The following is a 9,810-nucleotide window of genomic DNA, read 5'->3' on the forward strand; positions in this document are numbered from 1 at the left end:
TTATTATTTATTGTCGTGTATTCTATTATAAAGGGTGAAATTGAAACTATATTACTTGTTGTCGTGAAATATTATATTAAAAAGGTGAAATTGAGGCAATATTCATAAATTGTTACAATAAGTTAAATTATATTTGAAATATATCGTCGTAGTTTTAAACTTTCATCTGGAAACAATCGGAATAACGATTTTTTTTCCGACAAAGAGCTCATGTCCTTTAAAAAATTATTTATTCTTTGATTTGGTGGGGGTGCGCCAGGCCCGAGCAGTAGTGTAACACTTAGGCGACGCATGAAGACCTCAATAGCAAGCTATTGTTAGGATCTTCCCCGATAAAAAAAATAATTAAATATCGTGTGTACCACTGGCCCATACATCAGATATTAAACTGATAAGAACAGATACTACCCTTGATCTTTGCCAAAAGGCCAAGAAAGGTATGAATGAACAAGCTATCTGACCTTGTTTATATGGATGAGTTCGACATACTTTTTCCCTTTATTCTTTTATTTTTTCTTATTTTTATTCTTATTTTTTCTTTTTTTAATTTTTTTTTATCAATTTATCGCGTAATAATGCAAAACCGCTCTAAATTTTCGTATATACAATTACTTTGCACTTCTCTGACGGGTGCGATCATACCAGCACTAATGCACCGGATCCCATTTGAACTCCGAAGTTAAGCGTGCTTGGGCGAGAGTAGTACTAAGATGGGTGACCCCTTGGGAAGTCCTCGTGTTGCACCCTTTTTTTCGTTTCACATTTTTTTTTCTTAATTTTTTTTCTCTTTGTACAACACATTTTTCGATGTTTAGTTCATAATTTTTCCCTTTTTTCTTTTATTTTTTCTTTTTTTTATTCTTATTTTTTCTATTTTTTAAATTTTTTTATCAATTTATCGCGTAATAATGCAAAACCGCTCTAAATCTTCGTATATACAATTACTTTGCACTTCTCTGACGGGTGCGATCATACCAGCACTAATGCACCGGATCCCATCAGAACTCCGAAGTTAAGCGTGCTTGGGCGACCCCTGGGAAGTCCTCGTGTTGCACCCCTTTTTTCGTTTCACATTTTTTTTTTCTTCTTAATTTTTTTTCTCTTTGTACAACACATTTCTTCGATGTTTAGTTCATATTTTTTCCCTTTATTCTTTTATTTTTTCTTATTTTTATTCTTATTTTTTCTATTTTTTAATTTTTTTATCAATTTATCTCGTAATAATGCAAAACCGCTCTAAATCTTCGTATATACATTTACTTTGCACTTCTGTGACGGGTGCAATCATACCAGCACTAATGCACCGAATCCCATCAGAACTCCGAAGTTAAGCGTGCTTGGGCGAGAGTAGTACTAGGATGGGTGACCCCCTTGGAAGTCCTCGTGTTGCACCCCTTTTTTCGTTTCACGTTTTTTTTTTCTTCTTAATTTTTTTTTCTCTTTGTACAACACATTTCTTCGATGTTTAGTTCATAATTTTTCCCTTTATTCTTTTATTTTTTCTTATTTTTATTCTTATTTTTTCTATTTTTTAATTTTTTTTATCAGTTTATCGCGTAATAATGTAAAACCGCTCTAAATCTTCGTATATACAATTACTTTGCACTTCTCTGACGGGTGCGATTATACCAGCACTAATGCGCGTGCTTGGGCGAGAGTAGTACTAGGATGGGTGACCCCCTGGGAAGTCCTCGTGTTGCACCCCTTTTTTCCTTTCACGTTTTTTTTTCTTCTTAATTTTTTTTCTCTTTGTACAACACATTTCTTCGATGTTTAGTTCATAATTTTTCCCTTTATTCTTTTATTTTTTCTTATTTTTATTCTTATTTTTTCTATTTTTTAATTTTTTTTATCAGTTTACCGCGTAATAATGCAAAACCGCTCTAAATCTTCGTATATACTATTACTTTGCACTTCTCTGACGGGTGCGATCATGCCAGCACTAATGCACCGGATCCCATCAGAACTCCGAAGTTAAGCGTGCTTGGGCGAGACTAGTACTAGGATGGGTGACCCCGTGGAAAGTCCTCGTGTTGCACCCTTTTTTTCGTTTCACGTTTTTTTTTCTTCTTAATTTTTTTTTCTCTTTGTACAACACATTTGTTCGATGTTTAGTTTATAATTTTTCCCTTTATTCTTTTATTTTTTCTTATTTTTATTCTTATTTTTTCTATTTTTTAATTTTTTTTATCAGTTTCTCGCGTAATAATGCAAAACCGCTCTAAATCTTCGTATATACAATTACTTTGCACTTCTCTGACGGGTGCGATCATACCAGCACTAATGCACCGGATCTCATCAGAACTCCGAAGTTAAGCGTGCTTGGGAGAGATTAGTACTAGGATGGGTGACCCCCTGGGAAGTCCTCGTGTTGCACCCCTTTTTTCGTTTCACGTTTTTTTTTCTTCTTAATTTTTTTTTCTCTTTTTACAACACATTTCTTCGATGTTTAGTTCATAATTTTTCTCTTTATTCTTTTATTTTTTCTTATTTTTATTCTTATTTTTTCTATTTTTTAATTTTTTTTATCAGTTTATCGCGTAATAATGCAAAACCGCTCTAAATCTCCGTATATACTATTACTTTGTACTTCTCTGACGGGTGCGATCATACCAGCACTAATGCACCGGATCCCATCAGAACTCCGAAGTTAAGCGTGCTTGGGCGAGACTAGTACTGGGATGGGTGACCCCGTGGAAAGTCCTCGTGTTACACCCTTTTTTTCGTTTCACGTTTTTTTTTCTTCTTAAATTTTTTTTTCTCTTTGTACAACACATTTCTTCGATGTTTAGTTCATAATTTTTCCCTTTATTCTTTTATTTTTTTCTCATTTTTATTCTTATTTTTTCTATTTTTTAATTTTTTTATCAGTTTATCGCGTAATAATGCAAAACCGCTCTAAATCTTCGTATATACTATTACTTTGCACTTCTCTGACGGGTGCGATCATACCAGCACTAATGCACCGGATCCCATCAGAACTCCGAAGTTAAGCGTGCTTGGGCGAGACTAGTACTAGGATGGGTGACCCCGTGGAAAGTCCTCGTGTTGCACCCTTTTTTTCGTTTCACGTTTTTTTTCTTCTTAAATTTTTTTTTCTCTTTGTACAACACATTTCTTCGATGTTTAGTTCATAATTTTTCCCTTTATTCTTTTATTTTTTCTTATTTTTATTCTTATTTTTCTATTTTTTAATTTTTTTTATCAGTTTATCGCGTAATAATGCAAAACCGCTCTAAATCTTCGTATATACAATTACTTTGCACTTCTCTGACGGGTGCGATCATACCAGCACTAATGCACCGGATCCCATCAGAACTCCGAAGTTAAGCGTGCTTGGGCGAGAGTAGTACTAGGATGGGTGACCCCCTGGGAAGTCCTCGTGTTGCACCCCTTTTTTTCGTTTCACGTTTTTTTTTCTTCTTAATTTTTTTTTCTCTTTGTACAACACATTTCTTCGATGTTTAGTTCATAATTTTTCCCTTTATTCTTTTATTTTTATTCTTATTTTTTCTATTTTTTAATTTTTTTTATCAGTTTATCGCGTAATAATGCAAAACCGCTCTAAATCTTCGTATATACAATTACTTTGCACTTCTCTGACGGGTGCGATCATACCAGCACTAATGCACCGGATCCCATCAGAACTCCAAAGTAAAGCATGCTTGGGCGAGAGTAGTACTAGGATGGATGACCCCCTTGGAAATCCTCGTGTTGCACCCCTTTTTTCGTTTCACGTTTTTTTTTCTTCTTAATTTTTTTTCTCTTTGTACAACACATTTCTTCGATGTTTAGTTCATAATTTTTCCCTTTATTCTTTTATTTTTTCTTATTTTTATTCTTATTTTTTCTATTTTTTAATTTTTTTATCAGTTTATCGCGTAATAATGCAAAACCGCTATAAATCTTCGTATATACAATTACTTTGCACTTCTCTGACGGGTGCGATCATACCAGCACTAATTCACTGGATCCCATCAGAACTCCGAAGTTAAGCGTGCTTGGGCGAGAGTAGTACTAGGATGGGTGACCCCCTGGGAAGTCCTCGTGTTGCACCACTTTTTTCGTTTCACGTTTTTTTTTTCTTCTTAATTTTTTTTCTTTTTGTACAACACATTTCTTCGATGTTTAGTTCATACTTTTTCCCTTTATTCTTTTATTTTTTCTTATTTTTATTCTTATTTTTTCTATTTTTTAATTTTTTTATCAATTTATCGCGTAATAATGCAAAACCGCTCTAAATCTTCGTATATACAATTACTTTGCACTTCTCTTACGGGTGCGATCATACCAGCACTAATGCACTGGATCCCATCAGAACTCCGAAGTTAAGCGTGCTTGGGCGAGAGTAGTACTAGGATGGGTGACCCCCTGGGAAGTCCTCGTGTTGCACCCCTTTTTTCGTTTCATGTTTTTTTTTCTTCTTAATTTTTTTTCTTTCTATACAACACATTTCTCCGATGTTTAGTTCATACTCTTTCCCTTTATTCTTTTATTTTTTCTTATTTTTATTCTTATTTTTTCTATTTTTTAATTTTTTTATCAATTTATCGCGTAATAATGCAAAACCGCTCTAAATCTTCGTATATATAATTACTTTGCACTTCTCTTACGGGTGCGATCATACCAGCACTAATGCACCGGATCCCATCAGAACTCCGAAGTTAAGCGTGCTTGGGCGAGAGTAGTACTAGGATGGGTGACCCCCTGGGAAGTCCTCGTGTTGCACCCCTTTTTTCGTTTCACGTTTTTTTTTCTTCTTAATTTTTTTTCTCTTTGTACAACACATTTCTTCGATGTTTAGTTCATATTTTTTCCCTTTATTCTTTTATTTTTTCTTATTTTTATTCTTATTTTTTCTATTTTTTAATTTTTTTTATCAATTTATCGCGTAATAATGCAAAACCGCTCTAAATCTTCGTATATACAATTACTTTGCACTTCTCTGACGGGTGCGATCATACCAGCACTAATGCACCGGATCCCATCAGAACTCCGAAGTTAAGCGTGCTTGGGCGAGAGTAGTACTAGGATGGGTGACCCCCGTGGAAGTCCTCGTGTTGCACCCCTTTTTTCGTTTCACGTTTTTTTTTCTTCTTAATTTTTTTTCTCTTTGTACAACACATTTCTTCGATGTTTAGTTCATATTTTTTCCCTTTATTCTTTTATTTTTTCTTATTTTTATTCTTATTTTTTCTATTTTTTAATTTTTTTTATCAGTTTATCGCGTAATAATGCAAAACCGCTCTAAATCTTCGTATATACAATTACTTTGCACTTCTCTGACGGGTGCGATCATACCAGCACTAATGCACCGGATCCCATCAGAACTCCGAAGTTAAGCGTGCTTGGGCGAGAGTAGTACTAGGATGGGTGACCCCCTGGGAAGTCCTCGTGTTGCACCCCTTTTTTCGTTTCACGTTTTTTTTTCTTCTTAATTTTTTTTTCCTCTTTGTACAACACATTTCTTCGATGTTTAGTTCATATTTTTTTCCCTTTATTCTTTTATTTTTTCTTATTTTTATTCTTATTTTTTCTATTTTTTAATTTTTTTTATCAATTTATCGCGTAATAATGCAAAACCGCTCTAAATCTTCGTATATACAATTACTTTGCACTTCTCTGACGGGTGCGATCATACCAGCACTAATGCACCGGATCCCATCAGAACTCCGAAGTTAAGCGTGCTTGGGCGAGAGTAGTACTAGGATGGGTGACCCCCTGGGAAGTCCTCGTGTTGCACCCTTTTTTCGTTTCACGTTTTTTTTTTCTTCTTAATTTTTTTTCTCTTTGTACAACACATTTCTTCGATGTTTAGTTCATATTTTTTCCCTTTATTCTTTTATTTTTTCTTATTTTTATTCTTATTTTTCTATTTTTTAATTTTTTTTTATCAAGTTTATCGCGTAATAATGCAAAACCGCTCTAAATCTTCGTATATACAATTACTTTGCACTTCTCTGACGGGTGCGATCATACCAGCACTAATGCACCGGATCCCATCAGAACTCCGAAGTTAAGCGTGCTTGGGCGAGAGTAGTACTAGGATGGGTGACCCCCTGGGAAGTCCTCGTGTTGCACCCTTTTTTCGTTTCACGTTTTTTTTTCTTCTTAATTTTTTTTCTCTTTGTACAACACATTTCTTCGATGTTTAGTTCATATTTTTTCCATTTATTCTTTTATTTTTTCTTATTTTTATTCTTATATTTTCTATTTTTTAATTTTTTTTTTATCAATTTAACGCGTAATAATGCAAAACCGTTCTAAATCTTCGTATATACAATTACTTTGCCCTTCTCTGACGGGTGCGATCATACCAGACACTAATGCACCGGATCCCATCAGAACTCCGAAGTTAAGCGTGCTTGGGCGAGAGTAGTACTAGGATGGGTGACCCCCTGGGAAGTCCTCGTGTTGCACCTTTTTTTCGTTTCACGTTTTTTTTTCTTCTTAATTTTTTTTCTCTTTGTACAACACATTTCTTCGATGTTTAGTTCATATTTTTTCCCTTTATTCTTTTATTTTTTCTTATTTTTATTCTTATTTTTTCTATTTTTTTAATTTTTTTTTATCAATTTATCGCGTAATAATGCAAAACCGCTCTAAATCTTCGTATATACAATTACTTTGCACTTCTCTGACGGGTGCGATCATACCAGCACTAATGCACCGGATCCCATCAGAACTCCGAAGTTAAGCGTGCTTGGGCGAGAGTAGTACTAGGATGGGTGACCCCCTGGGAAGTCCTCGTGTTGCACCCCTTTTTTCGTTTCACGTTTTTTTTCTTCTTAATTTTTTTTCTCTTTGTACAACACATTTCTTCGATGTTTAGTTCATATTTTTTCCCTTTATTCTTTTATTTTTTCTTATTTTTATTCTTATTTTTTCTATTTTTTAATTTTTTTTATCAATTTATCGCGTAATAATGCAAAACCGCTCTAAATCTTCGTATATACAATTACTTTGCACTTCTCTTACGGGTGCGATCATACCAGCACTAATGCACCGGATCCCATCAGAACTCCGAAGTTAAGCGTGCTTGGGCGAGAGTAGTACTAGGATGGGTGACCCCCTGGGAAGTCCTCGTGTTGCACCCCTTTTTTCGTTTCACGTTTTTTTTTCTTCTTAATTTTTTTTCTCTTTGTAAAACACATTTCTTCGATGTTTAGTTCATATTTTTTCCCTTTATTCTTATTTTTTCTATTTTTTAAATTTTTTTATCAATTTATCGCGTAATAATGCAAAACCACTCTAAATCTTCGTATATACAATTACTTTGAACTTCTTTGACGGGTGCGATCATACCAGCACTAATGCACCGGATCCTATCATAACTCCGAAGTTAAGCGTGCTTGGGCGAGAGTAGTACTAGGATGGGTGACCCCCTGGGAAGTCCTCGTGTTGCACCCCTTTTTTCGTTTCACGTTTTTTTTTTCTTCTTAATTCTTTTCTCTTTGTACAACACATTTTCTTCGATGTTTAGTTCATATTTTTCCCTTTATTATTTTATTTTTTCTTATTTTATTCTTATTTTTCTATTTTTAATTTTTTTATCAATTATCGCGTATAATGCAAAAGCCGCTATAAATCTTCGTATATACAATTACTTTGCACTTCTCTGACGGGTGCGATCATACCAGCACTAATGCACCGGATCCAATCAGAACTCCGAAGTTAAGCGTGCTTGGGCGAGAGTAGTACTAGGATGGGTGACCCCTGGGAAGTTCCTGTGTTGCACCCCTTTTTCGTTTCAGTTTTTTTTTTTTCTTCTTAATTTTTTTTCTCTTTGTACAACACATTTCTTCGATGTTTAGTTCATTATTTTTTTCCCTTATTCTTTTATTTTTTCTTATTTTTTATTCTTATTTTTTCTATTTTTTAATTTTTTTTTATCATTTTAATCGCGTAATAATGCAAAACCGCTCTAATCTTCGTATATACAATTACTTTGCACTTCTCTGACGGGTGCGATCATACCAGCACTAATGCACCGGATCCCATCAGAACTCCGCAGTTAAGCGTGTCTTGGGCGAGAGTAGTACTAGGATGGGTGACCTCCTGGGAAGTCCTCGTGTTGGCACCCCTTTTTCGTTTCACGTTTTTTTTTTTCTTCTTAATTTTTTTCTCTTTGTACAACACATTTCTTCGATGTCTAGTTCATAATTTTTTCCCTTTATTCTTTTATTTTTTCTTATTTTTATTCTATTTTTTTCTATTTTTTAATTTTTTTTATCAATTTATCGCGTAATAATGCAAAACCACTCTAAATCTTCGTATATACAATTACTTTGAACTTCTTTGACGGGTGCGATCATACCAGCACTAATGCACCGGATCCCATCAGAACTCCGAAGTTAAGCGTGCTTGGGCGAGAGTAGTACTAGGATGGGTGACCCCCTGGGAAGTCCTCGTGTTGCACCCCTTTTTTCGTTTCACGTTTTTTTTTTTCTTCTTAATTTTTTTCTCTTTGTACAACACATTTCTTCGATGTTTAGTCATAATTTTTTCCCTTTATTCTTTATTTTTTCTTATTTTATTCTTATTTTTTCTATTTTTTAATTTTTTTATCAATTTATCGCGTAATAATGCAAAACCGCTCTAAATCTTCGTATATACAATTACTTTGCACTTCTCTGACGGGTGCGATCATACCAACACTAATTCACCGGATCCCATCAGAACTCCAAAGTAAAGCATGCTTGGGCGAGAGTAGTACTAGGATGGGTGACCCCCTTGGAAGTCCTCGTGTTGCACCCCTTTTTTCGTTTCACGTTTTTTTTTCTTCTTAATTTTTTTTCTCTTTGTAGAACACATTTCTTCGATGTTTAGTTCATAATTTTTCCCTTTATTCTTTTATTTTTTCTTATTTTTATTCTTATTTTTTCTATTTTTTAATTTTTTTATCAATTTATCGCTGTAATAATGCAAAACCGCTCTAAATCTTCGTATATACAATTACTTTGCACTTCTCTGACGGGTGCGATCATACCAGCACTAATGCACTGGATCCCATCAGAACTCCGAAGTTAAGCGTGCTTGGGCTGAGGAGTAGTACTAGGATGGGTGACCCCCTGGGAAGTCCTCGTGTTGCACCCTTTTTTCGTTTCAGTTTTTTTTTTCTTCTTAATTTTTTTTTCTTTGTACAACACATTTCTTCGATGTTTAGTTCATACTTTTTCCCTTATTCTTTTATTTTTTCTTATTTTTATTCTTATTTTTCTATTTTTTAATTTTTTTATCAATTTATCGCGTAATAATGCAAAACCGCTCTAAATCTTCGTATATACAATTACTTTGCACTTCTCTTACCGGTGCGATCATACCAGCACTAATGCACCTGGATCCCATCAGAACTCCGAAGTTTAAGCGTGCTTGGGCGAGAGTAGTACTAGGATGGGTGACCCCCTGGGAAGTCCTCGTGTTGCACCCCTTTTTTCGTTTCACGTTATTTTTTTTCTTCTTAATTTTTTTTCTCTTTGATACAAACACATTTCTTCCGATGTTTAGTTCATTACTCTTTTCCCTTTATTCTTTTATTTTTTCTTATTTTTATTCTAATTCTTTTCTATTTTTAATTTTTTTTATCAATTTATCGAGTAATAATGCAAAACCGCTCTAAATCTTCGTATATACAATTACTTTGCACTTTCTTGACGGGTGGCGATCATACGAGCACTAATGCACCGGATCCCATCAGAACTCCGAAGTTAAGCGTGCTTGGGCGAGAGTAGTACTAGGATGGGTGACCCCTGGGAAGTCCTCGTTTGCACCCTTTTTTCGTTTCACGTTTTTTTTTCTTAATTTTTTTTC

General features: G+C 34.4%; 27 non-coding genes and 2 pseudogenes across 27 annotated transcripts; 28 read left to right on the forward strand and 1 right to left on the reverse strand.

Moving 5' to 3' along the window:
• Window positions 1–245: 245 nt before the first annotated feature.
• LOC141681895 (U2 spliceosomal RNA) lies at window positions 246–441 on the reverse strand. Its single transcript, XR_012559313.1, has one exon. It is a non-coding gene; the product is annotated as a U2 spliceosomal RNA (small nuclear RNA).
• A 187-nt stretch (window positions 442–628) lies between these two features.
• LOC141681594 (5S ribosomal RNA) lies at window positions 629–747 on the forward strand. The gene has a single exon (XR_012559022.1). It is a non-coding gene; the product is annotated as a 5S ribosomal RNA (ribosomal RNA).
• Window positions 748–961: 214 nt separating this feature from the next.
• Window positions 962–1,058, forward strand: LOC141682087 (5S ribosomal RNA; annotated as a pseudogene).
• Window positions 1,059–1,276: 218 nt separating this feature from the next.
• On the forward strand, window positions 1,277–1,395 carry LOC141681931 (5S ribosomal RNA). The gene has a single exon (XR_012559345.1). It is a non-coding gene; the product is annotated as a 5S ribosomal RNA (ribosomal RNA).
• Window positions 1,396–1,615: 220 nt separating this feature from the next.
• LOC141682099 (5S ribosomal RNA) lies at window positions 1,616–1,705 on the forward strand (annotated as a pseudogene).
• A 218-nt stretch (window positions 1,706–1,923) lies between these two features.
• On the forward strand, window positions 1,924–2,042 carry LOC141681956 (5S ribosomal RNA). The gene has a single exon (XR_012559366.1). It is a non-coding gene; the product is annotated as a 5S ribosomal RNA (ribosomal RNA).
• A 219-nt stretch (window positions 2,043–2,261) lies between these two features.
• LOC141681943 (5S ribosomal RNA) lies at window positions 2,262–2,380 on the forward strand. The gene has a single exon (XR_012559357.1). It is a non-coding gene; the product is annotated as a 5S ribosomal RNA (ribosomal RNA).
• Window positions 2,381–2,599: 219 nt separating this feature from the next.
• On the forward strand, window positions 2,600–2,718 carry LOC141681976 (5S ribosomal RNA). Its single transcript, XR_012559380.1, has one exon. It is a non-coding gene; the product is annotated as a 5S ribosomal RNA (ribosomal RNA).
• Window positions 2,719–2,938: 220 nt separating this feature from the next.
• LOC141681840 (5S ribosomal RNA) lies at window positions 2,939–3,057 on the forward strand. The gene has a single exon (XR_012559263.1). It is a non-coding gene; the product is annotated as a 5S ribosomal RNA (ribosomal RNA).
• Window positions 3,058–3,275: 218 nt separating this feature from the next.
• LOC141681042 (5S ribosomal RNA) lies at window positions 3,276–3,394 on the forward strand. The gene has a single exon (XR_012558485.1). It is a non-coding gene; the product is annotated as a 5S ribosomal RNA (ribosomal RNA).
• Window positions 3,395–3,604: 210 nt separating this feature from the next.
• On the forward strand, window positions 3,605–3,723 carry LOC141682024 (5S ribosomal RNA). The gene has a single exon (XR_012559429.1). It is a non-coding gene; the product is annotated as a 5S ribosomal RNA (ribosomal RNA).
• Window positions 3,724–3,940: 217 nt separating this feature from the next.
• LOC141681919 (5S ribosomal RNA) lies at window positions 3,941–4,059 on the forward strand. The gene has a single exon (XR_012559333.1). It is a non-coding gene; the product is annotated as a 5S ribosomal RNA (ribosomal RNA).
• Window positions 4,060–4,277: 218 nt separating this feature from the next.
• LOC141681471 (5S ribosomal RNA) lies at window positions 4,278–4,396 on the forward strand. Its single transcript, XR_012558903.1, has one exon. It is a non-coding gene; the product is annotated as a 5S ribosomal RNA (ribosomal RNA).
• Window positions 4,397–4,613: 217 nt separating this feature from the next.
• On the forward strand, window positions 4,614–4,732 carry LOC141681950 (5S ribosomal RNA). The gene has a single exon (XR_012559362.1). It is a non-coding gene; the product is annotated as a 5S ribosomal RNA (ribosomal RNA).
• Window positions 4,733–4,950: 218 nt separating this feature from the next.
• On the forward strand, window positions 4,951–5,069 carry LOC141681717 (5S ribosomal RNA). Its single transcript, XR_012559142.1, has one exon. It is a non-coding gene; the product is annotated as a 5S ribosomal RNA (ribosomal RNA).
• Window positions 5,070–5,287: 218 nt separating this feature from the next.
• LOC141682067 (5S ribosomal RNA) lies at window positions 5,288–5,406 on the forward strand. The gene has a single exon (XR_012559472.1). It is a non-coding gene; the product is annotated as a 5S ribosomal RNA (ribosomal RNA).
• Window positions 5,407–5,627: 221 nt separating this feature from the next.
• On the forward strand, window positions 5,628–5,746 carry LOC141681226 (5S ribosomal RNA). Its single transcript, XR_012558667.1, has one exon. It is a non-coding gene; the product is annotated as a 5S ribosomal RNA (ribosomal RNA).
• A 219-nt stretch (window positions 5,747–5,965) lies between these two features.
• On the forward strand, window positions 5,966–6,084 carry LOC141681348 (5S ribosomal RNA). The gene has a single exon (XR_012558788.1). It is a non-coding gene; the product is annotated as a 5S ribosomal RNA (ribosomal RNA).
• A 219-nt stretch (window positions 6,085–6,303) lies between these two features.
• LOC141681965 (5S ribosomal RNA) lies at window positions 6,304–6,423 on the forward strand. The gene has a single exon (XR_012559369.1). It is a non-coding gene; the product is annotated as a 5S ribosomal RNA (ribosomal RNA).
• Window positions 6,424–6,642: 219 nt separating this feature from the next.
• On the forward strand, window positions 6,643–6,761 carry LOC141682190 (5S ribosomal RNA). Its single transcript, XR_012559592.1, has one exon. It is a non-coding gene; the product is annotated as a 5S ribosomal RNA (ribosomal RNA).
• Window positions 6,762–6,978: 217 nt separating this feature from the next.
• On the forward strand, window positions 6,979–7,097 carry LOC141682312 (5S ribosomal RNA). The gene has a single exon (XR_012559714.1). It is a non-coding gene; the product is annotated as a 5S ribosomal RNA (ribosomal RNA).
• A 194-nt stretch (window positions 7,098–7,291) lies between these two features.
• On the forward strand, window positions 7,292–7,410 carry LOC141681988 (5S ribosomal RNA). Its single transcript, XR_012559393.1, has one exon. It is a non-coding gene; the product is annotated as a 5S ribosomal RNA (ribosomal RNA).
• A 213-nt stretch (window positions 7,411–7,623) lies between these two features.
• Window positions 7,624–7,741, forward strand: LOC141682000 (5S ribosomal RNA). Its single transcript, XR_012559405.1, has one exon. It is a non-coding gene; the product is annotated as a 5S ribosomal RNA (ribosomal RNA).
• A 222-nt stretch (window positions 7,742–7,963) lies between these two features.
• On the forward strand, window positions 7,964–8,084 carry LOC141682036 (5S ribosomal RNA). Its single transcript, XR_012559441.1, has one exon. It is a non-coding gene; the product is annotated as a 5S ribosomal RNA (ribosomal RNA).
• A 219-nt stretch (window positions 8,085–8,303) lies between these two features.
• Window positions 8,304–8,422, forward strand: LOC141681104 (5S ribosomal RNA). The gene has a single exon (XR_012558547.1). It is a non-coding gene; the product is annotated as a 5S ribosomal RNA (ribosomal RNA).
• A 216-nt stretch (window positions 8,423–8,638) lies between these two features.
• Window positions 8,639–8,757, forward strand: LOC141682061 (5S ribosomal RNA). Its single transcript, XR_012559465.1, has one exon. It is a non-coding gene; the product is annotated as a 5S ribosomal RNA (ribosomal RNA).
• Window positions 8,758–8,975: 218 nt separating this feature from the next.
• Window positions 8,976–9,096, forward strand: LOC141682012 (5S ribosomal RNA). Its single transcript, XR_012559417.1, has one exon. It is a non-coding gene; the product is annotated as a 5S ribosomal RNA (ribosomal RNA).
• Window positions 9,097–9,309: 213 nt separating this feature from the next.
• Window positions 9,310–9,430, forward strand: LOC141682049 (5S ribosomal RNA). Its single transcript, XR_012559453.1, has one exon. It is a non-coding gene; the product is annotated as a 5S ribosomal RNA (ribosomal RNA).
• Window positions 9,431–9,656: 226 nt separating this feature from the next.
• Window positions 9,657–9,773, forward strand: LOC141682074 (5S ribosomal RNA). Its single transcript, XR_012559478.1, has one exon. It is a non-coding gene; the product is annotated as a 5S ribosomal RNA (ribosomal RNA).
• The last annotated feature ends 37 nt before the right edge of the window (window positions 9,774–9,810 follow it).

The sequence above is a fragment of the Apium graveolens genome, chromosome 8 (genome assembly GCF_009905375.1).
Source record: "Apium graveolens cultivar Ventura chromosome 8, ASM990537v1, whole genome shotgun sequence".
NCBI lineage: Eukaryota > Viridiplantae > Streptophyta > Magnoliopsida > Apiales > Apiaceae > Apium > Apium graveolens.